Genomic DNA, 12,433 nt, shown 5'->3' with positions numbered 1-12,433 from the left:
GGACTGAGCAACTACGAGATTCTTGGAGTTTCCATTCACAGCTGACCATTGCTGGACTAGTTGGACTATAGACTGTAAGTCATCACAATAAAACCCCTCAATATAGAGAGACATTCCATAAGTTCTGTGACTCCAGAGAACCCTGACTAATACACAGGTACTCTGGAAAAAAAAGCCAGTGCTCTTAAGTCATCTCTTCAGCCTTGGTTTTTTGCTTTTTGGTTTTTTGGGGGGTTTTTTGTTTGTTTGTTTGTTTTTGTTTTTGTAATTTGGCAATCTACATGTTTAATCTATGATGCCTACTTCATTAACCCTAAAGAATATATTACTATTTTATGTGTTCAAAGGAATGTAAAAATTCTTTGACTCCATCCATTATTCCCTGTTTCTCAAAAATTTTTGTCAAAGAATGAATTTGATCAGAGAAATCCTACAGAATTTCTCACTTTCTCCTCTAACTTGAAGAATTTTGTCATCCTTTCCCATATCCCCAAGGGTACTGGGACTCTACAAAACAGATAAATAGTCCCCAGCATCTACTTAAGAAAAGAGATTTTATATCTTTCAAATACAGATGCCTAATTACCAGGCCTAGTGAGATGGCTCAGCTGAAGGAGGTGCATGCCACCAAGACTTTACCCTGAATTTTACCCCTAGGACCCAGAAAATAGGAGAGAAACAACTCCACTGGATGTCCCCTGACTTTCACACTTGTGATGTGACCCACATGGACACACACATATGCACATATCAAGTAATGTTTAATGAAATTTTAATAAAGAACCTCCTGTTACTATCTAAGGCACCCATAAGTTATGGGGCACCACTGGAAAGAACATGAGTCTATATGAACTACTCCCACAGGACCTCTGCCCATCTTTTGAGTATTGTAAAAATGGCTTAGAGATTTTTTGCATATAAAAGAAATGTAGAACAGAGATAAAGAATGTGTGTGTGTGTGTGTGTGTGTGTGTGTGTGTGTGTGTACAGATGAAACTAATCCAGACTTTAAGCTGTTCTTTCAGTGAGTGGTGCCAAGGCTTGGGAAGTTGTCATGGACACTCAGTATTTGTCATTAGCTCTGAGCCTTCTGTAGACTTTCTGATTCTTAAAGTAAACACTGTCCAGGACCATATAACACAATCTTGTCCTGGTCCTTACTGCCGCCAGAGATCTGTCAGACAGTGCATGCCATGCCATTTAGAGAAAGTTCTTGTCCCTCTTGGGCAAAAGCCTGGATGATTTTAGGCCATGGCTCACAACCTCTCATATGAATCCATCACCAAGGCTTCCACTGTGCCAAGGCACTTCATCCCTGGTCCGAGAAATCTCAATCTTCCTCCTATTTAACAAATACAATCAGCTCCTATGGTATTCCAAATACTGTGCTAAATACGGATGCTCACCAAGTGCTTAAGAAAGTTGGTAATACACATTCCACAAATATATAAATCCCACATCAAATACTATAATCAAAAGGTATAAAAACAATCCAAAAAATTCTACCACCTCTGTGGGTTTCATATCCTGGTTGAAAACAAAAAATGCTCACACTGGAAACTATTTTGAAATTATATTTTGAATGGTATGCTTTCTTTCTCCCTACTCCAGAAGTATTACCCTTCCCACAAATTATACAAAACAAAATAAAACAAAACACTTCACTTCTGGGATATGACACACTTCTAAGATAGTGCCCAAAATGAAAGTTTTCTTGAGCCACCGGTGCCTGTACTGAGAGCACTGAGCATCACTGTACAGATGGAAGACTGTAAGACCTTCTCCCATGTTGGTTGTTTGAATGTTTCTACTGCTAATCCTACAGTGTAAATCAACTTCTTCATAATCAATGAATGTAATTGTGTGTGATTCAAATAAAAACATAATTTTTCTATATGAGGAATACATTTTAGAAAAAAGCCATAAAATATTGGAGAAGTTAAAAGAATTGACTGTTTTTCCAGAGGACCCAGTTTCTATTCACAGTACTCAACTGGAAACTCACAACCGTCTACGACTGTAGTTTCAGAGTATTGGGGGCCTTCTTCTGCTCTTTTCTGACACCAGGCAAACAAGGTACATGCACAGACACGTTCAGGGAAAACATCCATACACATGTTTTTTTAAATCAAAATTTTAAAGAGGGAAGTGAAGTATTGCTGTGTTGTGAAATTTCAAAAGATAAAAGAAAGAAAGGGAAAAGTTTTCAACAGCTTAAATTCTGTTCTTTTGTTCGTATATGTATGTGTGTGTGTGTGGTGGGGTGTACACACACGTGGCCTTCTTCATGTGCATACAGAACTCAGATGTATTCTATGTATGCTTCTTTATTGTCTTTGCTTTACTCATATGACACAGGGTCTTTTTATAAATATAAAATTCACTCTTTCAGGTAGGCTTGCCGGCCAATGAGCCCTTAAGATCTACCAAAGTTAAGGCCACCCATGCCCGTGCTTGGTATTTCATGTGGGCACTGGGGATTTGAGCTTAGGTCCTCATACTTGCTCAGAAGGTGTTCACACGCACTGATATATCTCTCCAGTCCCACGAATTGTGTTCTGACATGTAAGTGTTGCCTTAGCGTTGGCCCAGCAGCAGGACTATGTCTTCCTGAAATGTGTTGTCGTCAGGAGATGTAACATGTATCCCTTTGGGTTTGGTGTATTTTCTCTGTCTTTTCAGAACATCTCTGTGTTTACATGTATATCACTGTATCCCCATCAATGTGATAGCCTCTGCCCAATTCCATTACATCTTCGAAGCCATCATTGCTCCCTTGTCTAAAACAAAGTAAGAGTCTCTGACTTCCAAGCTACAGGGCTTTGTGAACAACATCTTCCCACCTGCTCACCATTGTCCTGGACACTGAGAAGGAGAACGCTGGGTAGCATGTCTAGACACAGGGGTTTCTCGGGCTCTTGGTTTTAACAATTGAACTCCTGCCCACAGTCCAGCCTGAGTATTTGTATAAATCGGAATCCATAAAACACTGGTTTCATCACTGCAATGTTGTTGAAATCATAAAACTCCATAACCAGAGTGCAGAAAGCCATATTTTATAAACACCCTAATGGATGGCACATGACTAAGTGATAAATCATGACACATTTACCAAACAAAGTGAAAACCTTCATTTGTCTCATGGAGAGGGAAATGCTCCCATGTGTTTGGACATCTGCACAGTCAACATGTGGCAATTATTGTGGGAAAAATCAGATCACTGTAATTGCAGTTGCAAATTATGGCCTCATTGATTAGTATCTTATTCTCCCTTACATGCCCCACTTCATCACAAATAAAGAAACACACAAACTCCAAGCTTTGGAAGAGATTGCCCTTGATTATTTCAGGATAGAGTTACTTTGGGCAAGCTTTCCTATGCCACTGAAGACTTTGCTTTTTATTTAAGCATATCCTGAGTTTTTCACATATACCCTCCATATATGTTAACTTAGGTGATAAAATTAAGCATTCGTAATGAGGCCATCTGCAGGAAGTGGAATTAATAAACGGAGTACCATATTGCTGCGAAGATGTAGAGTCAACAAACATGTATAGTACACTGTTCTCTGTGAAACTTGGCCTTACTTGTGCTTTCTTGAGAACATTTGAGTGGATCCCAAGATATTTTTTTATGTCTGGGGTTTGCATACTGAGTCTGGAAACCTCACCAGTAAGTTTATCCCATAAACTGTTTCCAACCCTTATATAAGTCTTTCTATCCTGAGGCTGGAATTTGATACACAGAGTTGGAAAGTTTGGGAAACTGATCAAAATGAGGATTGTGAGGTGTCCGCTTTTGCTCAACTCAGAAGATGTTTCATTTCAGGCTTGGGTTCTGGTTTCCTTCCACACGCTCCGGTCTTGATTTGGGGTTGATTATTTTTCAAGATACATATGAGAGATATTCCCAGATGATGTCAACCCGCTCGACTACATCTATCAGATTTTCTTGGGAAAGCAAAGAAATAGAGTACGAAGCAATCAACCATGTGCTGCACCTGGCTTCTATATAAATATACTGAGGATTGATTATTTATGCCATGTCTGTCAAGCATGTGTTTGTCTTTACTTCACAAGCAAATTTTATATTGTGCTGGGGATGCTATAAGACCTGGCTAAGGTAGGGAAATGGAATTTAGCCTTTGAGGCATTTGCATGGGAAGTTAAACTGGAGTTCAGACTCATTTCTATCATCTTGCCCTTAGATAAAAAAGGGTGCAAGCTGATATGTGTTTTGCGGTTTCCGTAACTCAGAAAGCTATGGTTTTTCTGGAAAGGGCCTCTACAATTCAAGTTGGCTTCAAATGAGAAAACTCAAAGCTGACGCCGAAATCTCCCCCCCCCCCCCCCGGCTGCGGAGCAAAATGACATTGGTCTCGAGCCCTCGGCAGTGATGTTGGATGAGGAATCCTCAGTATTACCTACTAATATCATGTAATTTTCCTCATATCATAGTTTAGATCTGGAGTCATTTGTAAAGATCCACCTGGTAAAATCTTAGCCTCCAGACCACAGTATTACCAATAGCTTGTCGAACCATTGAGAGTCGGGGCCCAGCTGAAGACAATTGAAGTCATTGCTTTGGGGGCTATAGTATGTCACTTAGTCCTTTTCCCTCCCTCTCCCTCAGGTCTTGTGTGGTGGAAAGGGGTCCTTTCTCGAAAGCTCTCGCTATTTACCAAACCGTCTTAGGACCAAAGCAACGGAGCAGAGTGACCATGGATAGAAAACTCCAAAAGTGAGCCAAAAAAACCAAACCACTTCCTTCCCTTTAACTACATCACCATCTCTGCTGTTTTGTTAAAGTATTGGAAACCTAACATAATTAAGCAAGTCATGCTTTGAATGACATACGTCGTTACCATAGATAAATACACGTGCTAGGGTACTACTTGCCAGTTTATCCCCCAAACAGAGCAGGTGGGTTTTTACAAGGATATATCCAGAGATGCAGTATTTTCTTGGAAGATGGCTTCAGGCTATGTCTTTTTATATCTATCAATCACACACATGTGTTAAATATCATGGACTCCAGCTCCTGGATTTATTTCTTCCTCAGAGAAGTTCCCATGGACCACTTAAGTTATACCTGTTGAAATGACTCTTCTCTGGAAAGGCATCTTACCACACCTCCTTCATCAGTCTTCCAGCAGTAAAGGTTCAGGTAAGCTTTGTGCCTGCGAATGTTTTCCAATGCTGGTTGGTTCATCCATATACATTTCACAACAGGAACCACTGGGAAGGTGGTTTTCTCTGGAGATAACTTACAGGAGAGTTCACCATCGTCTTACAATAAGTTTTCATTGAAGGATGGAAGAAGAAAGAATAGAGAGTAGTTCTTATTGTATACTCAACATGTACCACCCTGAGCACAGCATTTCTAGTGGAACCTTCCTTTCATGCCCTAGTCCCCACTTTTGGGAACAGTTGGTTTACAAAAGAAGAAACCGAGCCTCAAAGAGACAGCCAGTGGGACACCTCGCACTTGAAGATGTACCTAAATCCAACATTTTTCTTTATTTGAGGGTACTTGTTGTCTTTAGTGATATTTTTATACACTAGACATGCTGAGAGCTCATCACCAGAGAGTCTTACCATCACAGCTGAAGGTTATATATATATATATATATATATATATATATATATATATGAAGAACATTTCTTCGCTTTTAAGTTTCTTTTTCAAGAAAAGGAGAAAGAAAGAAGAAAAAAATATTGACAAACACCTCTGTCCCATGTGAATTTGGAGTATGACTGTGCTAAATATTATTTGTTTTAAAAATCTGAATCTCAAATTGAATCAGGCATTGTATAATTTATTCTCTATTCTCTACCTTTCCCCTCATAAGATTAGTGTTAAAATCCAATATGAGGATCACAAATTTCATAATACCATAGATAATATTGTACCTCTTCATAGGTGGCCAGGAAGTTTACAGGTATGAATCTACATAAAAGAATTACTATAAGGTTATATTATTGAGGGAAAATTGAAATTTTTATATCCTTTTTGATTAGTGAATTTCCAGTTCTATAGTCTTTAGAACTGTATCTAACTTGAGACTCATAGAGAAGACAAAGAAATGCCGGTTGCCATGGCAAGATGTTGGTGGTAAACCTTGTGTTTTTGTACCATTTTAGTAACTTGCGTTCACAATTTTTAACCAATAACAATTAAAACTATGTTAGAAACTATTCAAATGAACTATATTAATTAAGTCACTGCAACCCTACTATACATCCATAACTTTGAGTTTTCTAGATTATCTTGAGGCTATAGCTTAAGAGAAATGTAGCAGTAGTCACTCACTGTAATAATTGGACCACACAGCTCTAGAGGCACATTCTATTCTTCACATCAAGAAACAGTACACCGGATATGCAAAAGAGGACTTCCTTGTGCTCAACTGCAGGGAGATCTAGCATTCGAGGCTTCCAACAGCATTTTCCATGGGGGTACACCAAAGTGGTTAGACATGGTATGACAAGGGATGTGCTCATGGGTGACAAATTGCATAGCTCTATTGGTTAAAGCTCTATTCTGTTTTAACATATAGGGGAATATGTTTTCCCCTTATAGAAACTAAGTTTGATTTTAAGTCTGAGAAAGCCACACTTCGACATGCAAAGGTATGCTTGGTAGTAGGGCTTGTGTATGATGTACGCTTTGTGGTGCTTCTTAGAGAAAGCCATCTGTATGCAAGTTTGTTTTCCCTATTGCTGACAACATCCTGACACAGGGAGTTCTGTGCCAGGTGGGCATTGGCTCAGTGAGGACATAGTCCCTGCTTAGGAGCGGCCTCAGTCCACTGGACAGGTGATTACTGATGACTTGAGTGGTGGGCTCTGAAGAGGTTCCTTAACTCAAATGGATTTCATGAGGCTTAAACAAATCTCTGTCAGGAAATAATGCCCATTTCACAGTATAAGTAAACTACGAAAACTGTAAGGAAGAGCAATCCATGCTTACAAAGCACAGAAAGTTCTCAGTGCAGTGCTAAGGGTGTGTACCACAAGTTACATGACACGGTCTCTGTGCGTTTCCATGGAGATGGTGCTGCAATAGCTTCCAGGTAGGCAGGACATCTCAGTGCTTTTCTTTTGGAGGGCTGAGGACAAACAAGGAAGAAGGAAAGCTGTCAACAGTCTATGATAAAGACCATCCTATAAAAGCAATAGAAAGAGTACACAAACACACACATTTGAATGGGAGAACAAAAGAAATATGAAAGCATTAAAAATACCATAGCCAAAGAACCACAACCCCACTAACAGGTTCCAAAAGAATCAAAAAAGGATGAAAAGCCTAACAAAGATTTCGAAAGGTTGATTGTTTTTAAAGCCCAATGCGATATGAGATGATGATGATGGTTATGGCGATGAGGAGGATAAACAGCTACATGAAATTGGGAAAAATTTATCGAAGAAAATTTCAAGATAAGAAATTTCAAAGATAAGTAAGGCAGAAATCAGGGAATTGAAGAGCTCAATGTGTAAAGTTAAAGTTTTAACCAACAGTCTGAACTAGACTAAATTAGAAAGAATAGCTAAGCCTGAGCAAGGGAAGTTTGAAATATTCAATATTCAGAAAGTAAAAATGAAAAATAAAGAATGGAGAAGTCATTGAAGATCTTAGGTGAGCATCTAATGATCACTAAATTACCCAGAGGTGTGGATGGGAATAGCGAGGGCACAGGAAACCTTTGCAATGAAGTGAGGACAGAAAACCTCCTTCAACTCAGGAAAGGGATAGGCACCTGTATTCAGGATACAAGGAATGTAAGCAGACACGATTTTGTAGTTGAAGCTCTTCAAGTACAAAAGATTATACATAGTCATTTTTTTAAAAAAATTAAAATGTGTATAAAACAAATGCCAAGTCATATTTATGTGGTGTTAACGGGATATTTCTCAGCAGAAACCCTAGGAAAGCCTAGACACATGTCCTTCAAGGCAAAACTGAAAACTGGGGGAATTCATGACCTTCATATCAAGTCCAGAGAAGATGTGTGAAGACATTCAGAAGTTTAAAAAAAGAGAGAGCTAACTTCTAGGATAGTATCAGCAGCTGAAGTTTAGATTCTACCAGAAGAGTAGACACACATAAGGGAAGCCAAGCATTATACAGAAGCCATCAGACCACGAGGATGAAGTTTGGACAGAAAAGAACGGAAAAATCTTCAAACCATCTGTAAGACAATCAATGAAAATGAAAGGCATAAGCCAGTAACTTAATAATGGCCTTGAAGGTAAATGGAGAAATGTGTCAAATTAAAAGATACAGAGGAGTTGTTTGACTGGAAAAACTAAATTCCAACATCCATAGTCCGTGATGAATTTCACCAGGAAAGATGTCTGCAGACTAAAAGAAAAAGAATAGAAAATGATGTCTGAAGTACATGAAATACCAAAGGAAGCGGGGCCATCTACATTTGTACCTAGAAAAAAACATACTTGGAGGCAAAATGCAAGAAGAGGCTAAGAAGGTTAACTATTCAGTGAGTGGAGAACAAGTCTCTCAGAAAGACACAACTGTGAACCGATATCTGCCAAATGCTCCTGATTTTATAAAAGAAGCAAAATTTAACCTAAATGGAGAGATAGGTGCCAGTACAATAATAATGATTTCAATATTCTGCTATTAACTGTGGACATGTTATAGAGACAAAAATCAACAAAGAAACACCAGAATTAAACTATACAACAGTTCAAGGGCTCAATTGGCTTTTACATAACATCTCACCTAACCTCTGCAGAATGAACAGTCTTTGGATCAGTGTATAAAATGTCCTTTTTGGAGAAGGGGTAGGAAAAACAAGTCCTCAAAATCTAAAATACACACATACATAATACATACATACATACATACATACATACATACATACATACATACAGTTGAAATCACATCTTATAAGATTTCTGATCACAATGGAATTAAATTGGAAGTCAATCACAACAGAAACTTTAAAACCTACACAAACAATATGTAGTATACACATAAGCAGAAAATAATCCCAGGCTTTATTTATTTGAACCTCCTATCAAAGTTCTTTTTAAATTTTCAGAAGTTTCTAATTTTCTTGACACTCTTTGGTTTAAAACCAGGGTCTCACTTTCTCAGTCACCACCAACCTCGGAAGTTTAGAAATCATCTCTCATGCTAATAAAAGGATGTGGCTGGCAGGACCCAAAGCAGGCCAGATGGTATTTTATGTGTGTAGCATACCACTAAGCAAAAATGACACATACAAAGTCTGAACACTGACTGAATGAACCAGAGGTCACTGAGAAACAGAGAGAAATATTGAAAGATTTGGTGAAATAAAAACCAAACTGTGGGTTTCAGTGAAGGCAATACCAAAGGGTAACACTATAGCAGAGAACCTTTATTAGTAAGATTAAAAGGGGTCTCACAGACAGCTTAGAACTTAAGAGCGCTGCTTAGTCTTCCTGAGGATCCGATTCAGTTTCTAGTTCACATATTAACTCACGGCTACTGGCAACTTCAGCTCTAGAAAATTCACTGTTCTTTTCTACCCTACTCAGGCACTTGACACTCCTTACACACACACACACACACACACTTTTTAATTAAAAAAAAGACATAGAAAATGAAAGATAAAAAGTCTGCAAGAGGTGAACAAATTCCTGAACACATAAACTTACCAAATTAAAATCAAAACCAAATAAAAACAAAAACAAATAACAAATAACCTAAACATGGGCTGTTCTGGAACCAGCAATTAGATGCAAAAGCAGCCTCCAAATAATGACTTTTGCTCTCATCTTGATTTGTCATCATGGTGTTTCTCTGTGACAGATCTTTCTTTTGCTTCCTTATGGTAAAAAACATTGTCGTATACTTTCTAAATTTTTGAATACTACCTGTGTGATGCCTTCAGTTTGCAGCATTATATAATAGAAGATTGACTAATGAAATCCACCAATATTAGGTACCAGCTTACTCAAAAATTATCCACATTAATTGAATGCACAGTTGAACCCACTGCTATGGGAGCTGAGGGGATTCAGGAGGGTAATGATTCTAGCAGATTCTGTCCAGGAAAATTTGAACATTCCCCACCTGGGCTGCTCACAAAGCCTTTCCATACCACTGTCTACAAAGTGAATGGATTTGTAGCCCCATTCCACAAATCAATTAATTCTCTCTATCAGAGACTAATCTAACATTGTTTGCTTCTTCGTCTCAAATATGGAGTCCACTCTCAGTTTATTCCTGAGGCCACCCATCAAGTAGGAAAGGAAGCTGAAATCATAACACCCAGAACTCTTGACTCTTAACTTTCTTCTGAGACCACCAAGCTAGTCAGCCTCACCCTAAAGTAGTTATTTTATCCAGGGGAGGCCAAGCCTAAAACCATTGCTAATTCTTCTTTATTTTAAAATTTTTTATGAAGTTCCCAAAATTGTGCATGCTTATCTGAAAGCTATCTGGATTATTTGTGTCTCTAGGGAGAGCATAATTGGACTAGAAGTTTCCTAAAAACAAACTGTCTTGTAACTGTTTCAGTGTGTCCTGCTTCGGGTCAGGACAGAAACATCCTTTTATAGCCTGTACGCTTATTTCTATACCTCTGGTACTGGTGGTAACTGAGACAGAAATAAGACCCTGGCTTTACACACTATAGTACTAAGGAAATTTGGAATTTCTGGACACTTATGAAGAAGTTTCATATGAGGCCCATCCAAAGTCTGAAACATTTCTGCTAATATAGGATGAGAGTGGAAGGTCGTTGGATGCCTCTCCAAGTGGTCCCATTAATAGTGAATTAAATAAAAGCACTCTCTTACTTTTCCCCATAGAAAGTCATGATATTTGAATAATGCTATGCCATGACTTTCTTAGGACTAAAAACTAGTGAATATTAAATAACTCCAGATCTGGAAGACACAGTCAGAGAGATAGTTTTAGGTTGTTGGAAACAGAAACTGAAAGGTGGGAGGTAAAGGCAGAAGAAAGCTAGAAGAAAAGAGTGAGGACTGCCTGTTCAGCAGGGCTAAGTTATTATTTCTGAAGACCGAGAGCTTGCTAAATGATCAGCATTAAGTTATTACAAACAGAGACTGAAGAAATAGTCACTTGAAAATTTCTGCTTCTTATTCAGAGTTCTGCATAGAGATCGAAATGGCTTCTTGGACAGCCATTTTCCATCTGAAAGGCAGATGTCAATTTTGCTTCTCGACAAGGTTTATCGATCATTTTCCAAACAAATATAATTCAGAGAAAATTGAGTCAGCTTTGTTTCACTGGGTCGGTATTTTCCTTTTGGCTGTGGCATGCAGCTAAGACTGTGCATGGGGGGCTCAATTTTCACATCTTTGTGTCTGACTGTTGAGTGAGGTCTGGTGGGGTTGTGGGTGATCTGTGACAAGCAAACAAATTCCTTTCACTGGCTGGAATACCGAACGTCCAGAACACATTATTTAAAATCAGCTTGGATCACTGATACACAGACATCTTTTTTCTTCCTTCCTTCCTTCTTCCTTCCTTCCTTCCTTCCTTCCTTCCTTCCTTCCTTCCTTCCTTCCTTCCTTCCTTCCTCCCTCCCTCCCTCCCTCTCTCCTTCCCTCTCTCTCTCTCCCCCTCCCTCCTTCCCTTCCTTTCTTCCTTCCTTTCCTTTCCTTTTTTTCTTTTTATCTTTCTTTTTTTCTTCTCATTTTTAAGAAAGCCATTTTCCTGGGAATGTATTTTCTGTATGGCCTTCCGATATTTTATTCCAATCTCACTCTTTGATATCCTGTAGCTTTTGTCAGAAGATTCTGTTTAAAATGGTTATCCATTGATTTGATTTTAGATAACTTCAAAGTCTCCCGTTGATACTGAAGCCCGTGAGTTCTGGTAGATTAGTTGGCCAATATGCCTCCAGGACCCTCCTTTATCCACACTGCTGCCCTGGGATTATAGGCAGTCACCACTGGTGTACAGGATTTTTATGTGAGTTCTTGAGATTACCTGAAAGGCAAGCACTTTACCTTATCCAGTGAGCCAACTACTCAGACTCTGCCTTACTGTATAAGAGAAGCCTGCTTCTAAAACATGTATGTAGCATGCACTCCTCTGTTGCTTTCATTTTTCTCAGCAATGAGCACAGTCTGTAATTGTTTTCTTCAATTTGTTCATCTTGCAGAACGAGTGAGAGTCACCTGTGACACCCTCATAGCTCTCTATACCTAAAGTTCTAGTGAAAATTCTCCTCACCAAACTGAGGCTGGGCCAGTCTGAGTAGGCTTAGCAAGTTTACTGTGGGTCTTTAGTTGGTTCTGGTGGACAGTGATAGAATGTACCTGGAGGGCATCATCCTGAGTGAGGTAACACAATCACAAAAGAACTCAAATGATATGTACTCACTGATAAGTGGATATTAGCCCAGAAACTTAGTATACCCGAGATATAAGATACAATTTGCAA

The sequence above is a fragment of the Mus musculus genome, chromosome 7 (genome assembly GCF_000001635.26).
Source record: "Mus musculus strain C57BL/6J chromosome 7, GRCm38.p6 C57BL/6J".
Lineage (NCBI taxonomy): Eukaryota > Metazoa > Chordata > Mammalia > Rodentia > Muridae > Mus > Mus musculus.
The sequence above is the reverse complement of the archived record's forward strand: the minus strand, read 5'-3'. Positions refer to the sequence as shown.